Source organism: Cryptotermes secundus, unplaced genomic scaffold (assembly GCF_002891405.2).
Source record: "Cryptotermes secundus unplaced genomic scaffold, Csec_1.0 scaffold79, whole genome shotgun sequence".
Lineage (NCBI taxonomy): Eukaryota > Metazoa > Arthropoda > Insecta > Blattodea > Kalotermitidae > Cryptotermes > Cryptotermes secundus.
Window position 1 is genome coordinate 22,523 of NW_019741974.1, and position 19,106 is coordinate 41,628.

The window sequence follows — 19,106 nt, forward strand, 5'->3', positions numbered from 1 at the left end:
GCCCAAATATTGTTCTCTCCATTGTGTTCTCAGACACATTTGGGGTACTTCCTTTCTCTATGGACAGAGATCAAGTGTTAAACTCGTATAAGAGGAAAAGAAAAATTGTAGTTGTTTTCTGTTAAAAGATTATATTTTTAAAGTAGGAGTTGGTAGAAGATGAAAGATTTGAACTGAGCCATAATACATATTCACGGAATTTAATGTACTCTTAATTTTTTCACTGATCCAATTTTGACGTATTATCATTGTTCTCATATATTCGAAATAAGATAGTTTTACACTCTCCTTTCTCTGCATAGGGAAGTTAATTTGTGGAGCTCAGTGCATCCAGTTTTGGATTTTAGGTTCTGACAGCGGTAACTACGAACAGTGCCAGTGAATTCGGCTACAGACGAAGGACAGTGAGTAAACAGACTACAAATGGATATAAAACATAAAACATGTGACATTCGAACCTAGGAAAAAACATTTATTTCTCGACATATCCTCCACCAATATTGTTACACTTGTCCAATCACTTTGCCAGTGCGTCGAAGCCCGCATAATAGAAGTATTTTGACTGTCTCAGCCACTAGCGCACTTGGTCGAGAGTCATCTGCGACTCCTGAACGTCCATGAGAGTAATTTTTGACCAAGTTGTGAAACGTTTTACGCGACAAACACTTCACACCGTAAACAGGAAACATTTATTTAAGAATATAATTTACACTGAATTCTTTGCCCACAGAAAACACGCACAACATAATTTTGTTTTTCGGTAGTATACAACCTCAAGTACGGTCACCATTTTGACTACAGAAACAAGCCTCTGAACATGCGCATGCGCGTCTGCTGCCTAGACTGTTATGTTGCCTGACTATACTGCTATGTAGTGGTACGTATAGAAAAGCTATTAACGTCCATTACAGCTATTTTACTTCCGTTTGCGACCTTCTACTGACTCTCCCTCGTACATCTGGAATATTTAAAAGGGAACACAATACTTTGCTTCAAAAGTATTAAGAAGTAAAATTTTCCATTCCTTGCATACAGATTCATTCATTCATCAGTAATCTGTCAGACGACAGGTCCACAGTCTCTTCCAAAACAGTTCCTCCACTTAATGCGATCTAGAGCTTTCTCCTTCAAATGAGAATATCCTCTTCTGTCCCCAAGGTCATCCAGCATCTTCTTACGTCTTCTTCCTCGTCTTCTGGTCACTTCTATCCGCCCCTCCGGTTTGTTTTGTCTCCAGAGAAAACATCTCGCATACAGATAGAAGCATTTAAATACAATGCAAGTTNTGAAGTTGCCCTCGCGTTAAAACCTCACTATTAAAAAATATTTAAAAATGCTTTTACACATCGATATTTGTAGCAGTGCCCATACAGCATATATACTGTGTACAGTTAAACAAAGCCAGTGTTTTCTTGTTAGTACAATGTGCCTCTGAAGATGGTTTTGCTAAAACCGAAACATGTAAGGCAAGAGTGAGAAAGAAGTAAAGACCTAAAAAACATTGTTACACTTGACTGACTTTGTATTGATTTTTATGTGAACACAATACTTTGCTTCAAAATTATTAAGAAGTAAAATTTTCCATTCCTTGCATACAGATTCATTCATTCATCAGTAATCTGTCAGNATCAATACAAAGTCAGTCAAGTGTAACAATGTTTTTTAGGTCTTTACTTCTTTCTCACTCTTGCCTTACATGTTTCGGTTTTAGCAAAACCATCTTCAGAGGCACATGGTACTAACAAGAAAACACTGGCTTTGTTTAACTGTACACAGTATATATGCTGTATGGGCACTGCTACAAATATCGATGTGTAAAAGCACAACACTAGTTTGGAGTACTGAATGCACGTACAGAATGCACGTTCAACCTTCGTATTCCATCTGAAGTTGCCCTCGCGTTAAAACCTCACTATTAAAAAATATTTAAAAATGCTTTTACACATCGATATTTGTAGCAGTGCCCATACAGCATATATACTGTGTACAGTTAAACAAAGCCAGTGTTTTCTTGTTAGTACAATGTGCCTCTGAAGATGGTTTTACTAAAACCGAAACATGTAAGGCAAGAGTTAGAAAGAAGTAAAGACCTAAAAAACATTGTTACACTTGACTGACTTTGTATTGATTTTTATGGGAACACAATACTTTGCTTCAAAATTATTAAGAAGTAAAATTTTCCATTCCTTGCATACAGATTCATTCATTCATCAGTAATCTGTCAGACGACAGGTCCACAGTCTCTTCCAAAACAGTTCCTCCACTTAATGCGATCTAGAGCTTTCTCCTTCAAATGAGAATATCCTCTTCTGTCCCCAAGGTCATCCAGCATCTTCTTACGTCTTCTTCCTCGTCTTCTGGTCACTTCTATCCGCCCCTCCGGTTTGTTTTGTCTCCAGAGAAAACATCTCGCATACAGATAGAAGCATTTAAATACAATGCAAATTCCTTTAATATCTCCTGTTAAACGACACCACTGTTACTCTAAAATCCTTACATAAATACAGGAAACGTCTGGGTGATACCGGAAACCTTTTGTCCGTGTCTAAGTAGATCGTTTTTAATGGAATGTATTAAGAGTATATGGGCAAACCAACTTTGCAGAACATCTGTTCAGGACAGTGCTAGACTATGGCTTCCACGCCTAACAAAGTCTGAACCAATTCAATTAGATATGGGTACACCTGAACTGAGGGTCTTGGGATCATTCTATTTGTATCCCCGACCACACACAGCCCTTGCACAAACAATACCGGCGATCAATTTTACACGTCTGCTGTCAAAGCCAGTTCAGTTACACGTCTCCCGACAACCTATTGCGGCCTCGAGCTATATCGGCTATTGTTCCGCTCTCTCACAACTTAGATCGGTGCTTCTGAACTTCGTCTCTGCGGCGCGCCTTTATGCGTCCATTACTTTACCTCTCCTTCCGCGGTCGCATAAAGAGGCAGTACACTTAAAGAACACGATCCTGTTCGCTGGTTCGTGAATTGTAACACCCCGAATAACTGATGTTTATATAATTAGAAACTGTGGCCCTGTATGGGTGTGAAACTTGGTCTCTGACATCGAGGGAGGAACATAGACTGAGGGTATTTGAGAACATAGTGTTGAGAATATTTGGACCGAAGGGAGATGAAGTGACAGGAGGTTGGAGAAAACTGCGTAATGAGGACCTTCATAACTTGTACTCTTCTCCAAGTATAATTAGAATGATCAAGTCAAGGGGGATGAGAAGGGCAGGGCATGTAGCACGAATAGGAGAGAAGAGGAATGCATATAGGATATTTGTAGGAAAGCCAGAAGGAAAGAGACCACTGGGAAGACCAAGACGTAGGTGGGTGAACAGTGTTAACATTCATCTTAGAGGGATAGGATGGGATGGTATGGATTGGATTGATCTGACTCAGGATAGGGACCAGTGGAGGGCTCCTGTCAACACGGTAATAAACGTTCGGGATCCATAATATGCTGGAAAGTTCTTGAATTTCTGAAAAACTGCCAGCTTCTCCTCAAGAAGGGCACAACTCCATAATTGGTTATATAATTAGAAATATTATGTTGTCACGTCACATTGTGTGTGGGATTTCTTCATTTGATTCCGTCACCACAGTAGGTAGTATGGACACGGCATGTATTCCTCGCTTATGGCATGTTTGGGCTCAGTGAGACGCCAACAAGTTTGTAGGAATACCAGCAGGCGATTGTAGATGAATGTGAACACGTCGGGTACCTGATGGTGGCTCAGTGAGCTGAAATATGTATGAAATGACGAATGTATGGTGTGTCCATACTACATATTGCGGCCACGGAGTATACGTAATAAAATAATGTTTATGTAGTCAAGATCGTCGTTAGCGAAAAGGCAATCCAGTTTCTTGATACTGAGATGAGAAAAATGTCTGCATGCTGAGAAAGACTGGATTCTTACAACACTCGCATTCAATTAAATATATTCGTTCAAATTATATAAATAACAAGAAGAATAACAAAAACTAACGTGGTGGTGGTAGAACCAGAAGTTTCAGTACAGCTACTATCGAAGTCTGCCATTAGGCACGAATCCTAGCTGGCTCCATCCAATCCCAAGCTTGAAACTTATGTCCTTCCAAGCTTCATCCTAACCTCATGTTCTCATCTCCTTGTTGGCTGGATTCCTTGTATCACTCATTCTGACCACAAGCTCAAACAATCTAGTCTCCTGGATTCCAGTAGGTAACCTGTATAAATGACAAGGCCCCTTGTTACCTGTCGTCCAAAACTGTTTACTTACGTCATCCATCTCAGGTCTAATTATTCTTCTGAGCATTTCATTTTGAGACATTTAGTTGCTGTTAAGTTGTTCCGTCAAAATAGAAACAAAAAATTCGTTTTCCACCCATTCGAAACAGCTGACAAAATTGTGTCGTACGTTCAGATACAAGTATTCAGCATTGCGTAAAGTAGACGGGATGACAACAGTTTCCGTACAGAATAACAGAACGCATTTGTGGAAGTTATTATTCTCATAATTCCATCATGAACGTCATTTATATTTGTAACGATAAAATATTACCGATGTCCAGTGTAAGGAAAGACGCATGACAGTGATTCAGTTGAGCTGAGACGGTCTGCGTGACGTCACTCATAGAGAAATCGCCAGAATCAAGGGAGTATAGAAACCTAGGGAAACAAGTAAGGGCTGTGCCATAGCTCAAGCGGTTAGTCGCTGGCTTCCCATCGCAGCGGTCCGGGTTCGATCCCGGTCTGGTCAAGTGGGATTTGTGATGGACAAAGTGGCGCTGGGGCACGTTTTCTCCGAGTACTTCGGCTTCCCTTGCCAATCTCCATTCCACCAATTGCTCCACAATCACCCTTACCTATCATCTGGGGCTGGTACAATAGGCCAGAAGTGGCCGCAGTACAAGGGACTTAGTCCCACCCAACTAGCATAAAAGAATAGGGGAAAAGTAATACGTTATCAAACGAAAATAAACATGAAATAGGCAGTAACTGTATGTTATAATTCCCCGTGGCCCTGTGCGTCGTAAAAGGCGGCGAAGAGGAAACCCGGTGCTTGGGGGAATAATTGGGTCACCCTGTCAACGGGGGGGACATAAACACAGAGAACTGGTCCTGCAGGTTGGGGCCTTGAGGCAAGGCTGCTCTGTGAAACCCCAAAGAAGTGAAACCGGATGGTGTAAACCCCCAGAGGGGACAGATCTAGCAGAATCTTCTAAAGGAGGTCATGGTTCAAAAAAGGGCTGTTTAATCAGCGATTATGATGATGATGATGATGATGATGATAGGGAGGGAATACAATAGCATATAGTGTTCTTGATTAAATGATGGATAATACTTATGGGGACGATTAATCTGCAGTACCGAAGGTGACGTGCAAGACAGGTCTTTAACGGCACATGGATTAATAAAGAACGTGGAAAAAGTAAAGAGAGACGTCACACGAGAATGGATGAAATGAAGGTCTAGGTATCGAACGTTATGCCTTGGACTTATATATTTTGCCCAGAAAAAGTATATTGTGCAATGGTTTATATTTGGACATTGTGAAATATCTGGAAGCCCTTATGAAACATTTATGCATATTGAGGTTGAGAATTGGATGAAATTATGTAAGATTTGAGATTTTCACGACGGTGACTAGGAAGAATGCCGTCTTCTGGGATGTGGCGCTGTGGCAACCACTTGTTCACGATGGTTCCTCGCTTGTAGATTTTTCTGCACTGTTGTTGGGGGCGATAAGTTCCTCCGAAACGTCGGTTCATACAAGATCTACACGGCGCCACACCCCAGAAGGTGGAATTCTGGATGAAATTAATGTAGAACTCTTTTGATATGCTTGACCACCTCTGTGGTCTAGTGGTCATCGTTCCTGGCTACACATCCAGAGGTTCGGTTTCGATTCCCGGAGCTACCAGATTTTTTTTCTGAGAATTATTGCGTCTGGAACGGAGTTCACTCAGCCTCGTGATGATAATTGAGGAGGTATTTTAAGGAAATAGCGGGTCCGGTCTAGAAACCTGAAATTAACGGCTGTGGGGATTCGTTGCGCTGACCACGCGACACCCTCTATCCGCAAAAGCTGGCACTAAACTTCGCCGACAAGAGGCGGTCGCTCGGTCAGTAAAGTTCGCTTGCGGACTAAAATCACGGAGTTTTTTTTTATTTGATGGATAAGATATACAGGATGATTTTAAATGGTTGTCGGTGTTTCCGTGGGCTGCATCTCTCAAAGAGGGAAAAATAAAATAAAACTGTTTACGGAATATGAAAGTGTATTTTTTATGGCTAGTATGGTGGGACCAAGGCCCTTGTACTGCTGCCGCTTCTGGCCTATTGTACCAGCCCCAGATGATAGGTGAGGGTGATTGTGGAGCAATTGGTGGAATGAAGATTGGCAGGGGAAACCGAAGTACTCGGAGAAAATCTGCCCCAGCGCAGCGCCACTTTGTCCACCACAAATCCCATTTCACCAGAACCGAGATCGAACCCGGGCTGCCGCGGTGGGAAGCCAACGACTAACCGCTTGAGTCATGGCGCGGCCATATGAAAGTGTAACTCAAAATTTTTATTACCTTTAGAATCAGTGCTGCAGAATGTTAAACAACTTCAACATGCCGCCTTTCGTGGCACGGAAGGTGTCCAAACGGTATTCACTTTCCTTCCACAACAATAATTTAGAATTACATTGCATAATAAGACACGCTATGTTCAGTTCGTATGTATTTAAAATCCTATAAAGCTGAAAGAGCAAAAATAATATTGCCGATTAGTATTCATTTTTAAAAAAGCGCCCCGGAATTGTGAAAATTATACATGCATGAACGTACGTAAGAGTAGAGACTGGTAGGGCCTAAATAATATGATGAATGTGATTTAAGAAATAATTTCAGACGAAGGAAGTTTGGTTAGGAATGGACTACCTTCCGTGGAAAGCATATTTGCGGTAAAATAGTTTAATCAAAGGAGAGAAGGATTTAAACTGAAATGTGTGGCACGTGATTCATAATTAAAATATATGAATTTTGCCAACTAACTATATGTATGAATTCGTGTGATTATCAGGGTAAAGACCAATTATTTCACTAAACAGCATGAGCCGGTCTGCTTTTGTATTCGAGAAGAAGTTTATTTTCTGGGAAGCTGTAACTAGATTTATAAATATAATTCACACGAATTCTGAGATCAAAGGGCTTAATATTGGTCAAAGTCAAAGTCACTTTACGCCTGGCGGTTTACCACCATTCAGTTCGTCTTGGCGCCAAGCCCCTTGAGGTTCACGACCAATATTTCTTTTCCTACTGAACACTTGCACTTATAGTCCTTATGTAACATCCTCTCTGAGGAGAGGATGGGTCTGTAGTACACGATTGCTGCTGGCCCTCGCCAGCGTAGTCATTCTGAGGTCCGACTCCCGAGGGACTCGTGATAATATTTGAGTGTCTCAAATTCGAGACTTCCCCAGTCTGGAAGCCTATGTCCCTGTATTTATATCCCCCCAGGAACAGGGTGGCCCGATTATACCCCCAGGCACTGGGTTCGCTATGGCTATGGTAGAGGTATTCGACCCCGCCTCCACACGGGAAGGTTAAAGGCTATAGCTCAAGCGGTTATTCGCTGGTTTCCCACAGCTGCGGCCCGGGTTCGATCTTGGGTCTGGTGAAGTGGGANAAAAATTAAAATAATAGAAATAATAAAGGTAAAAGGGTAAATTTGTCTTTGCTTAATCAAGCACAAAACCATGAAGACGTATGGGGAAATATCCCATGAACTGATTTTTAAATGTTATGTATACGAATTCAATACGTCAAAATGTCAAAAGTGGTGCTTATACTGTACTCTTAGGCCCCATGATATCCACAAACGGTTTCTAATTAATTTCTTTAAAAATCTTCCTAGGTTATACAGAGTTAAATAGAAAGCAGCTGTCAATAAATACATAAGTGGGCATGGAAGAAAGCCGCCGAGGTCTGGCCAATTTAATATATAGGAATTGGCATGAAGGGAACTAATACAACAACAAAAATCTCAAGTAAGGTAACTGGCCCCCGGCAAAGAATTGAACCGAACACTTCCTGATATGACGATGAAATGCTAACCTCTCAACCACCTGGTACGTTGCGCATGGAAGAGTTACTGAAGAAATATTTATATAATTTTAGAGCAAAGAGAATGAGCATTTTTGAAAAGAGGTTATGACGAGGAGTATTTCATAGACATTACCATGACGTTTCATTATACGTCACGCCTCGAAAGAACATAAAAATTGCATTCACAAATATGCTGATAGTGTAGTCATCATTCAGGATGGAGAAGGGAGTTTCCAGAGATTAATTTTAAACAGATATTTATGGATAACAGTAAAAAGCTAAGCTTTTTCGATGAAATTAACTGCATATTAAATTCGAGTAATGCTTGCTACCATTCACCTCAAAATGTCTGTCTTCTCGCCTCCTATATACAGGATGATTCTAAATTATTGTGGAGTTCCCGTGGCCTATAGACGGAAACCCCGACAATAATTTAGATGTTGCTGCCTCGTCACCAAAATGCAGGGCAAAAACATGACATAAAGATAGGAAACAAATGTTTTGAAAATGTGGCACAGTTCAGAAACGATAACAGATCGAAACCTGATTCGGGAGGAAATTAAGAGGGGGATTGAACTCGGGTAATGCTTGCTACCATTCAGTCCAGAACCTTTTGTCTTCTCGTATGTTGTCCAAAAACAAAAATCAGAATATACAAAACTATAATTTTGCCTGTGGTTCTGTATGGGTGTGAAACTTGGTCTCTGACATTGAGGGAGGAACATAGACTGAGGGTGTTTGAGAACAGGGTGTTGAGGAGAATATTTGGATCGAAGAGAGATGAAGTGACAGGAGGTTGGAGAAAACTGCATAATGAGGAGCTTCATAACTTGTACTCTTCTCCAAGTATAATTGGAATGATCAAGTCAAGGAGAATAAGATGGACAGGGCATGAAGCACGAATGGGGGCGTAGAGGAATGCATATAGGATATTGATGGGAAAGCCACAAGGAAAGAGACCACTAGGAAGACCAGGACGTAGGTGGGTGTACAATATTAAAATGTATCTTAGAGAGACAGGATGGGATGATATTGATTGGATTGATCTGGCTGAGCATAGGGACCAGTGGAGGGCTCTTGTGAACACGGTAATGAACCTTCGGGTTCCATAATATGCTGGGAAGTTCTTGAGTGCCTGCAGATTTGGCGGCTCCTCCAGAAGGGCTCAGTTCCCTGAGTGAGTGAGTAAGTAAGTCAGTAAGTAACTTTACGGTGCTCTCAACATCGAGACTGTATAGTAGCGAAAGGTAGAATGAATCATGAATGGTGAATTGTACAGATTGGAGAATCGAACCGAACACCCCCCGAATACGAGTGTAAAGCGTTAGCGTTGCGCCAAGCCGTTTGGCCACATCCTGTCTAAAATGTGAAAATAAAGAGAACATATGATAACTTTCCTTATCTTGTTATGGATGTGAAATTTTCGTCTTTCACCCTAGGAGAAAACTACAGATTGAGGGTGCGAACGAGGTGTTGAGGAAAATAATGTAAATAAGCTAGAGGAATTGGCGGGAGAATGGAGAAAACTGAATAATGAGGAACTTCATAATTTGTATTCTTTATTAAATATTACTGTATTTGATCAAATCTAGATTATGAGCACCCACAGAAGAAATGAAAAATATACACTAAATTTTAGTTTGGAAATTTGAAAGAAAGAGATCACTTGAGACACCTAGGAGTAGGGGGGAGAAAAATAATGAAACTGCTCTCGTAAAAATAATGAGTAAGCGTGTGGACTGGATTCATCTGGCTCATGAAATTGAAAAGCGGCAGGCTGTTATGTACACGGTAACTAGTTGTCAGATTTCATGAAAGGTGTTAAAGTTCCTTACTAGCAGGGACACTGTTAGCTTCTCAGGAAGGACTTTTTTCGTGGAGCCTGTCAGTTATAGAATAAGGATATAGTTTTGAGAAAGTTTAAAGAAAATGAAATCGTATCTTTCCGGCAAAAGATACCTGGTTTTAACATCCATGCTTATATGACGATATATTAAAATACCCTAATAGATTTCAGCATGACTGTAAATGATTATGAACAGATTACGTTAACAAGAATAGAAACAGAAATATAATCAGACAGTTATAGAGTAATGGTTCCGCCAGTGCAGGCAAATATGTGGCAAGAAGCGCTGAGAAACATAGAAGGAACACGAAGACAAATTGCTGCCGGCTGTAAAGGGGGGAAGAGCTTCATAAAACGGGTGAAAGGAAGAGTAGTGGCATCAGAGTACATTAGAGCAGAAGGGTACAGAGTACGGAACGAATAAAGACAGAGAACACCAGAAAGTGTAATGCAGAATTATCGGAAAGGCATTTAATGTGTTGGAACATGAAGAATTAGACAGTGAAGATTGACACAAGATTTTAAATTAAATTTGAAAGATCTAGTGAATGAATTAAAAAATCATTACTATATAAGCCGGAAGGTCGCGGGTTGAAGTCCCGATGAGGTCATTGGATTTTTTTCAGTTTACCTAATCCTTCCAGCCGCACTATGGCCCATTGTCGACTCAGCCTCTAACAGAAATGAGCACCAGAAATTAATTAAATAATTTTCCTGGGGAGTAAAGGGCGGCCGACGCATAGGGCTGACAACCTTAGCGCCATCTTTGAGCCGATTGTCTAGAAAATGTGGGAGCCTCAACGTCTCACAACCCTATGGGCCTTCACGGCCTGTTACAGGGAGATCTTTACTTTTTTCTTTTACTTTATATATGAATGCACGGTTAAGCACTTGTGAGAACAGAATGTGTGTGCCAGTTGCGCAGAATGTGAATGAGATTTCTGACACTAAACAGCAGGAAGCAAAATGCTGGAAACTGGTTCGAGTATTGAAGCTGAGTTTCCACTTCAGGCCCTTATTAGTCCTGGTTTTGGTTGTCGAATATTGTAATCAATACGGGACGTATATTTCATTTTGTCGCATCGTGTTCCTCCGAAGGACTCCATCCCGTCGCATTGTCCATTCAGTCGCCCTTTATGCCCGCTCATGAGTGAAAACATTTCATTTGCATTTTTATGCAGTCAAGTCCACCGGTCTCCGTTCGAAATGATCTGAATTCCTCAGGCTCGCTTGCGACTCTGCACATAAAACGTATCATTCAGTGTCACGCTGTGTATTGCGTTAACCTTGAAACGTGCCATGGAATTACTAATAACCTCTGAGAACGCAGAAATCCTACTTTCGCTTAAGTGTGTCAATATGGTTGCACCAGTTACTCAAATTGCTAAGTTGGAAATTTGTCGGCCGCGCCATAGCTCAAGCGGTTATTCGCTGGCTTCCCACCGCGGCGGCCCGGGTTCGATCAAGTGGGATTTGTGGTGGACAAAGTGGCGCTGGGGCAGGTTTTCTCCGTGTACTTCGGTTTGCCCTGCCAATTTTCATTGCACTAATTGCTCCACAATCACCCTCACCTATCATCTGGTGCTGGTACAATAGGCCAGAAGTGGCCGCAATGCAAGGGACTTAGTCCCACCCCACTAGCAATAAAAAAAAAGTTGAAAATTGTAATAACTCCAGATCTAATTTTCTATAATTTCTCCGAACATCTAAGGTTAAGACCATCATTAAGTGACAATCAATTACATAAAAAGGTATTTCCTGCAAAAAGTCGGATCCCCGGCCGGAAAACGGAAACATATTTATTCAGAACTGAATTTAGTATTCTCCCTGTAAATACGGTAGCGTAGTTTGTTGAGGCACTATGCTACAACCCGGAAAGTCGCGGGTTCAAGTCCCGATGAGGCAATAGGATTTTTCAGTTAACATAATCCTTCCAGCCATGACCATGGGGTCGACTCAGTCTCTAATGGAAATGAGTACCAGGAATCTTCCTGGGGTAAAGGGCCGCCAGCGCGCGAGGCTGACAACCTCACCATCCTCTGTGAGCCGAGTGTCTACATAAAATTTGGGATTCTTGACGTATCACAATCCTATGGGCCTTCACGGCCTCTTACAGGGACAGATTTACCTTCTCTGCCCAGTAAATATTGCTTTCTTCAGAAAATCGACTGTCGGAGGAATTTCCTGCTAAAATTCTATGAAAGTTTCGTGCCTTTTCTCATTAGAGATAAATGACGAGCTCATTTTAACTTCTTTCATTTAATTACTCTAATATTATTGAGACAAAATTATAAACCGCGAGGTTATTTTTTTCCCAACCTTCTCTTCGTCGAATAATTCGATTCTCTTCTTTTCGAACATTTGTAACCTCTGTGTTCTCTTCACGGAAAGGAGCTCATGTCAGAAGAGCACACTAGAACAGGCAGAACTTCAGTGACTGCAGAGAAAGCGCTTTTCTGGGCTGTGACCCCATGCAATTCGAAGAAAGCCCCATGTTTTAGGGAACGCACCCCATCTTCAGAATCAAAGAGTAAGCCATGCAAGAAACTAGCCTGGCCCTAGGCATGTTTAAGACTTCTGTCCACGTCTATGTTCACTCGACATGCAACCGGCGCATCCGTCGTGCAGTTTCCTTTGCTCCCATGGTTCACATTACAGGCAATTGTCACTCTTCCACTGTCTCTCTAACAGTCCATTTCAGGCTTGGGCTGGCCTCTGTTAGGCCTCATTTTCCATGCTTCATTCTGGTCTGCAAGCATCTATATATAGTTTCCCACAGAAAGTTGTGCAAATGGTACACTTGTGTATGCAAAATCGCAGTTTCAGGGGTTCATTGGAGGGCAGTTTGTTCACCCCACAACCAGCCCAAGCTGAGGTGCCTCAGGGTTAACTTCTAAATTCTGTACTCCCTGTACATAAATGACATTTCTGCACAAGAAATTTAGGTTGTGATCTGTTTACTTCTGATATAAATGTAAACATCCTGTGTTAAAATTACACAGAACACTACTTATATTAGGAGCCGGGGTAGCTCAGACGGTATAGCGACTGGCTAGGGGATGAACAGCCGAGGATTCGGAGTTCGAGTCCCGGTAGGGTGAAGAATTTTCTCCATGTCGTCCAGACCGACTCGGGTCCACACAACCTCCTATCCAATGGGTACCGGGGCTGCTTCCCTGGGAGTAAAGCAGCCGGGGCATGAAGCTGACCAACCACCTTAAGCTAGTGCCGAGGTCAAGAAAATGTGGATCTATACATCAACTCCCCCGTACTCCTTCATGGCGTACTGTTTCATTACTTTAGCACAGGGCTAACTTTACTACCCAGATGAGAATGCCGGTGTTCGAAGTGGAACAATAAGATACACGAAGACAAGAGCAAAAGCGATTTTAAAAGAAATGTAACTCACCAAAGTATAATATCCTGCTACATGGACACGCGCTTGGCTATGTACAAAACGTAAAGTAGCTTGCGGTAACAGTCTACAAAGCGTTAAGTTCAGCGCTCACACAAGACTGGTTCGTGACAAGTCCCTGAGAACATAGATGGGACTGTATTCCATCTTCAGTGTGGGCTGACTGTGCATGCCTACTTTCCTGGGAAATGGCATTCAACGTCAACCTCGAGGTATTATTGGAAAGGAACATGGGTGATCAAGTGGAACGCTTGTATGACAAAACATGAGAATTCCTGCTGAATTTTCTAGGGTGCTACACTACTCATACTCTGTAATTAATTGCAGCCAATTTTGTAAAGATCATTTTATTACATTGACAGAGAATGTAAGACTATAGGCTTTCATTGAGGTAATTATGTCATTTACTTACTTACTCACTCACGGAGCTGAGCCCTTCTTGAGGAGCCTCCAATTCTGCAGCTACTCAAGAATTTCCCAGCATTTTATGGAACCAGAAGGTTCATTACCGTGTTCACAAGAGCCTTCCACTGGTCCATATCCTGAGCCAGATCAATCCAATCTATACCTATCCATCCTATCTCTCTAAGATCAAGTTTAATATTGTCCACCCACCTACGCCTTGGTCTTTCCATTGGTCTCTTTCTTTTGGCTCCACCAATATCCTACACGCGATATGTAAAATATCAACACGAATGTACAAAAAGTCTTCCTTTCGATATCACTGCGCTCTTTGACGGTCCGTTAAATTTGGTGTTATGGTCATAATTACTGTGGCGACAAGACTATGTATTTTTGTGCACTGAGAATTGTAAACTTGGCGTCACGTTACATATAAATGGACATCTTCAGCTTTGGTGGCGAACTGTGTCCACCGCTAGGCCTGGACTATATAATTACGGCTGTTTAATGGATGTCAATACTACATGCAAGCGAAACGCTCCTTACGATTCCGAAAGCTCTTCAGCTTTTTTTCATCGCCTGCCGTGGTTCACTTATACTGACCCGCCTAACACATGTGCTGAAGAAGCTGCCGCATGGGCACGGCGAATCTCATGAAGATCAAGAAACAAACTGCATTACGAATTCATCGACTGCTCAGCCGTTGAACGCAACCGCAACCAAACGCAGAAAGTCCTAGCAGAATCTAGCAATGCTTTAAAGGAAGAATTACCACTGTTCCTCACTACCACGTCATGGGGGCGTATGGGGGAAATTGGATGCACATTAATTCACATGACTGCCGATAAAAGGTGAAAGATAAATGTAAATTTGTCCCTGTGCTTAACTAATTAAGCACTATACCATGAAGGCGTATGGGGGAGTGGATGTATAGACCTTGACCTTGGCACTAGTTGGAGGTCAGTGGTCAGCTTGACCACCCCACCGCTTTACCCCCGGGGGAAAGAGCCCCCGGTACCCATTGGATAGGAGGCTAGGTTGGCTCCAGAGCCGGTTTGGACGACATGGAGAAGCGAAAATTATTGTTCCCACCGGAACTTGAACCCCGACATCTTGGTCGTCCAGCCCCTAGCCAGTCGCTGTACCGACTGAGCTATCCCGGCTCCTTAACTGCCGATAAAAGGAAAATAGAAACATTTCTTTGAAATTTAAATATAATTATTTGAATTGAACGGCGGACAGTCTTTTTAAGAAGCTGTCAAGGTATGTCCCATCTTTTACGGAAGGTTCATAACCGCATTAACAAAACCTCGCCAATGGTACCAGCCCGGAGCCAAATGAATCCAATCCACATAATCTGTATGTTGCTCAGTTCGATCCAGAGAATCTAAAGGAGCCAGATCAACATTTAGTCACAAAGTTTATAAAATTCAGTGTTTAACATTTTGTTATACTCGTAATACGTGTATAACTAGTGCAGGGATAACCGGAATTCGAACTCTGCAACGGATTCACTGAACTGCTCCGGATCCACACAGGCACTCCCCACGGTTCATTCTGTCAGTGCAGTGTGTCGTGTTCATCTCCACTGCCACTATAGTGCCAAACTTCGGAAAAGTAAATTTCCACCACGAGCTAATTTCATGAAAACTATGAATAATTCTCTGGACAGTGTCCATCCTTCTAGTGCTATATGAGATGACGTTACGTCGACTGGACTCTGGCTTTATCCTCAGGTGGGAAACCTACTCTGTCGGACCCAATCGATAGAGATACTTCATATCTCTGGAGAACAGAAGTGACACAAGTCACGATATATAAACCCAGCAAGGCGGAAATACTTGTGAGGGGTTCAAGTAAAAACATGTTTTGAATCTATGGCCAGGAATTACAGTCCGTAAAGCCACAGCCAGCTTAAAATGGAAGCTGAGACAGTGAAGGAAATTGAAGGAACGACTGTAGTATTTATTGCAGCACACACTGCTGTTTGTTTGGACGTAATCTGTACCACAGTCTATCCATAAAAGCTTCGGTAAGTCAATAATATATATATGTATAGATCCACCAAGTACAGAACATCAAAGGGGGCACTCGGTAGCGTAGTTGGTTGAGGCACTATGCTACAAGCCGGAAGGTCGCGGGTTCAAGCCCAGATGAGGTCATTGGATTTTTTTTTCAATTGACCTACTCCTTCCAGCTGTACTATGGCCCTGTGGTTGACTCAACCTCTAACAGAAATGAGTACCAGGAATTAATTAAATAGTTTTCCTGGGGAGTAAAGCGCGGCCGGCGCGTAAGACTAACAACCTTACCGCCATCTTTGAGCCGATTGTCTAGATAATGTGGGACCCTTAACGTCTCACAACCCTATGGGCCTTCACGGCCTGTTACAGGAATAGCTTTACTTACTTTTTACAGAACATCAAAGAATTAAAGTAAGTAAAATATCGTACATATAAAAAATAAACCTACAAGAGATACACAAATGCCGACAATTAGTATACAAAATTACATTCAGAATACGGACAGAAACACGCCCTATAGAGCACAGAGCTGGGACATCCCATATAGTCTTATACTGCACGGAATTGTAATATGATTGCCGGTTTCCTCTTTAATCGAGGGGTATCAGTGAAATCTGCGTTTCGCTTTGTGACCATCAACCCAATTATATTTCCTGGTGTCAGGTATTTTTATTATTTAAATTACACCAAATGTTTCGGAGGGTGTTGGTCATTACTACGTCAGAGATAAACTAGTGAACTGCATTGAATTTCACTGTCTTATTGAAAGAAACCGGATCCAGTTTTCCATAATTTACGTGTATATGGACGCTTCTATGCGAAATGAAATCTTCGTAACCAGCGGCGGGAGAGCCTCAACTCCTACAGTGCACTGGTTTGTTTCCGACGCAGTAACCAATTGAAGATGACCCACACGGGTCGAAATATTTGGTGGAAGTTATTTCAGTAATAAAAATGCCCGATTTCTGGAAAGATAGTTGTGTTAATGGTCACAAAGAAGTGAAACGTACAATTTTTTTTTAATTCGCTTAGTGGGGGGTGGAGTCCAACTGGGTCCACTCGGCACGGCGGCCACTGATTAGCCTATTGTAGCCTGCTCCGGGTGATTATGATGATGGAGAATTTGGTGGAATGAAGATTAGCAGTGGAAACCGAAGTACTCGGAGAAAACCCGCCCCAGCGCCTCTTTGTCCACCACAAATCCTACTTGACCAGACCCCGGGATCGAACCCGGGCCGCCGCAGTGGGAAGCCAGCGACTAACCGCTTGAGCTATGGCACAGCCTATGCTGAGGTCACTTTCAACGTACATCTTAGTGAGGATTTCGTCTTTTGGCTATAGTTCGTGTAAGTATAGACTGTGCTGCTGACGTTTCGGACATCATTGCTGTCTCGCCTTCACTTTGTAGTATTCCCGTCCATTGAAGTTGATCCGCCTTACACAGAGCGTCCTTCCTCACGTGTCCGAGGGGCTGATCCTCGCGAGGTCGGACTCGAGACCATATTCGCCAGTTGAGTTTAGCCGTAACTGTAACAGGTTTTCTATCATGTGAGTAAGAGATTTCGACTGACAGCAGTACAAGAAACTGGTAGGGCCCGCAGCCAGATACGGCTAATATTATCAGGATGCTGGTAGCTCTGGCTCAGGTAGGACTGAAATTAAATGGGACACATCAGTTGTAGGTCTATGCTGATGATGTGAATCTACTGGGTGATAATGTAGATACCATAAAGAAAAACACACAAAATTTTAATTGATGCCAGTAAGGGGGTTGGTCTAGAAGTAAACACGGAGAAAACTAAGTATATGTTGCTGTCCCCTCACCAGAATGCAGGGGAAAAAATAACATAACGACAGGAAACAGATGTTTGAAAACGTGGCACAGTTCAGATATTTGGCGACGACGATAACAAATGAAAGCCTAATTGAGGAGGAAATTAAGAGGAGATTGAACTCGGGTAATGCTTGCTACCGTTCTGTCCAGAACCTTTTGTCTTTTCATCTGCTGTCTGAAAAAAATTACAAAATTATAATTTTGTCTGTGGTTCTGTATGGATGTGAAACTTGGTCTCTGACATTAAGGGAGGAACATAGGCTGAGGGTGTTTGAGAACAGGGTGTTGAGGAGAATATTCGGACCGAAGAGAGATGAAGTGACAGGAGGTTGGAGAAAACTGCATAATGAGGAGCTTCATAACTTGACTCTTCTCCAAGTATATTTAGAATGATGAAGTCAAGGAGAATGAGATGGACAGGGCATGAAGCACGAATGGGAGAGTAGAAGAATGCATATAGCATATTGATGGGAAAGCCAGAATGAAATAACCACTAGGAAGAGCAGGACCTAGGTGGGTGGACAATATTAAAATGTATCTAAGAGAGATGGGATGGTATTGACTGGATTGATCTGGCTCAGCATAGGGACCAGTGGAGGGCTCTTGTGAACAAGGTAATGAACCTTTGGGTTCCACAAAATGCTGGAAGTTCTTGAGTAGCTGCAGAATTGGCGGCTTTTCAAGGACTCAGTTCTGTGAGTGAGGAGAGCTCTGGTTCAAGTAGGGAGAGTTTACGTGTTATGACTGACGAATATGAACTTTCTGGAGATAACGTAGAGATAAAGTAAATTTTCTTCCCAGTTGTGACGAATAAGCGTAGTTTCCTCAACTGTAATCTATTGCTAGATCTTGCCCACGAATTAACACTTCTCTACGCGCTTGCGGTGAAGAATATTCTCATGCCGTGTCTATCACTGCCGATGTTTGGTGGATGCTTTTGTCTTTGTGTGGCATAACTGGGATGAAGGCTCCGCTCTTTTANATGCCGATGTTTGGTGGATGCTTGTGTACCAGCATTTTGTCTTTGTGTGGCATAACTGGGATGAAGGCTCCGCTCTTTTAATTGTATTAACGCAATAAACATACTGGAGTGGGTCCAGTTACACTCTGAATTCATGATAACATGTCGGCGTACAGACTGAGACATCATCCCTAAATTGGAAGACGTAGAACTTTGATAACACTAGCAGCACACCGCGCTGTTGTGACATGCGTGTTCTACCACTGAACCGTTACCTTAGAAACTCTGACAGGTCTGACATATCTCTCTGAACTGCGCAGCGCAGTGGCCTTTCCTACCGTCACTTATGTCCACTGTAAGACTGTGGTACATATTGTTCTACGGTCTGGACATGTCTGTATTGTAGTTTGCGTGTCGAGCTGTAGGGAAAGCAAACTATTGTTATTATATGAAATAAGAATTGTAGCTATTCGTGGGGTCTCACAGCGGCATCTTGACTATACAATATGCGAATTATGAGATTTCCATTCATTT

General features: G+C 42.3%; 1 protein-coding gene across 1 annotated transcript in view; it reads left to right on the forward strand.

The window, feature by feature from the left end:
- The window catches only part of LOC111872783 (neutral ceramidase), a gene marked incomplete at its 5' end in the record, with an annotated part of 45,314 nt that overhangs the window by 21,883 nt on the left and 4,325 nt on the right, over nucleotides 1-19,106 (forward strand). The window lies entirely within an intron of this gene.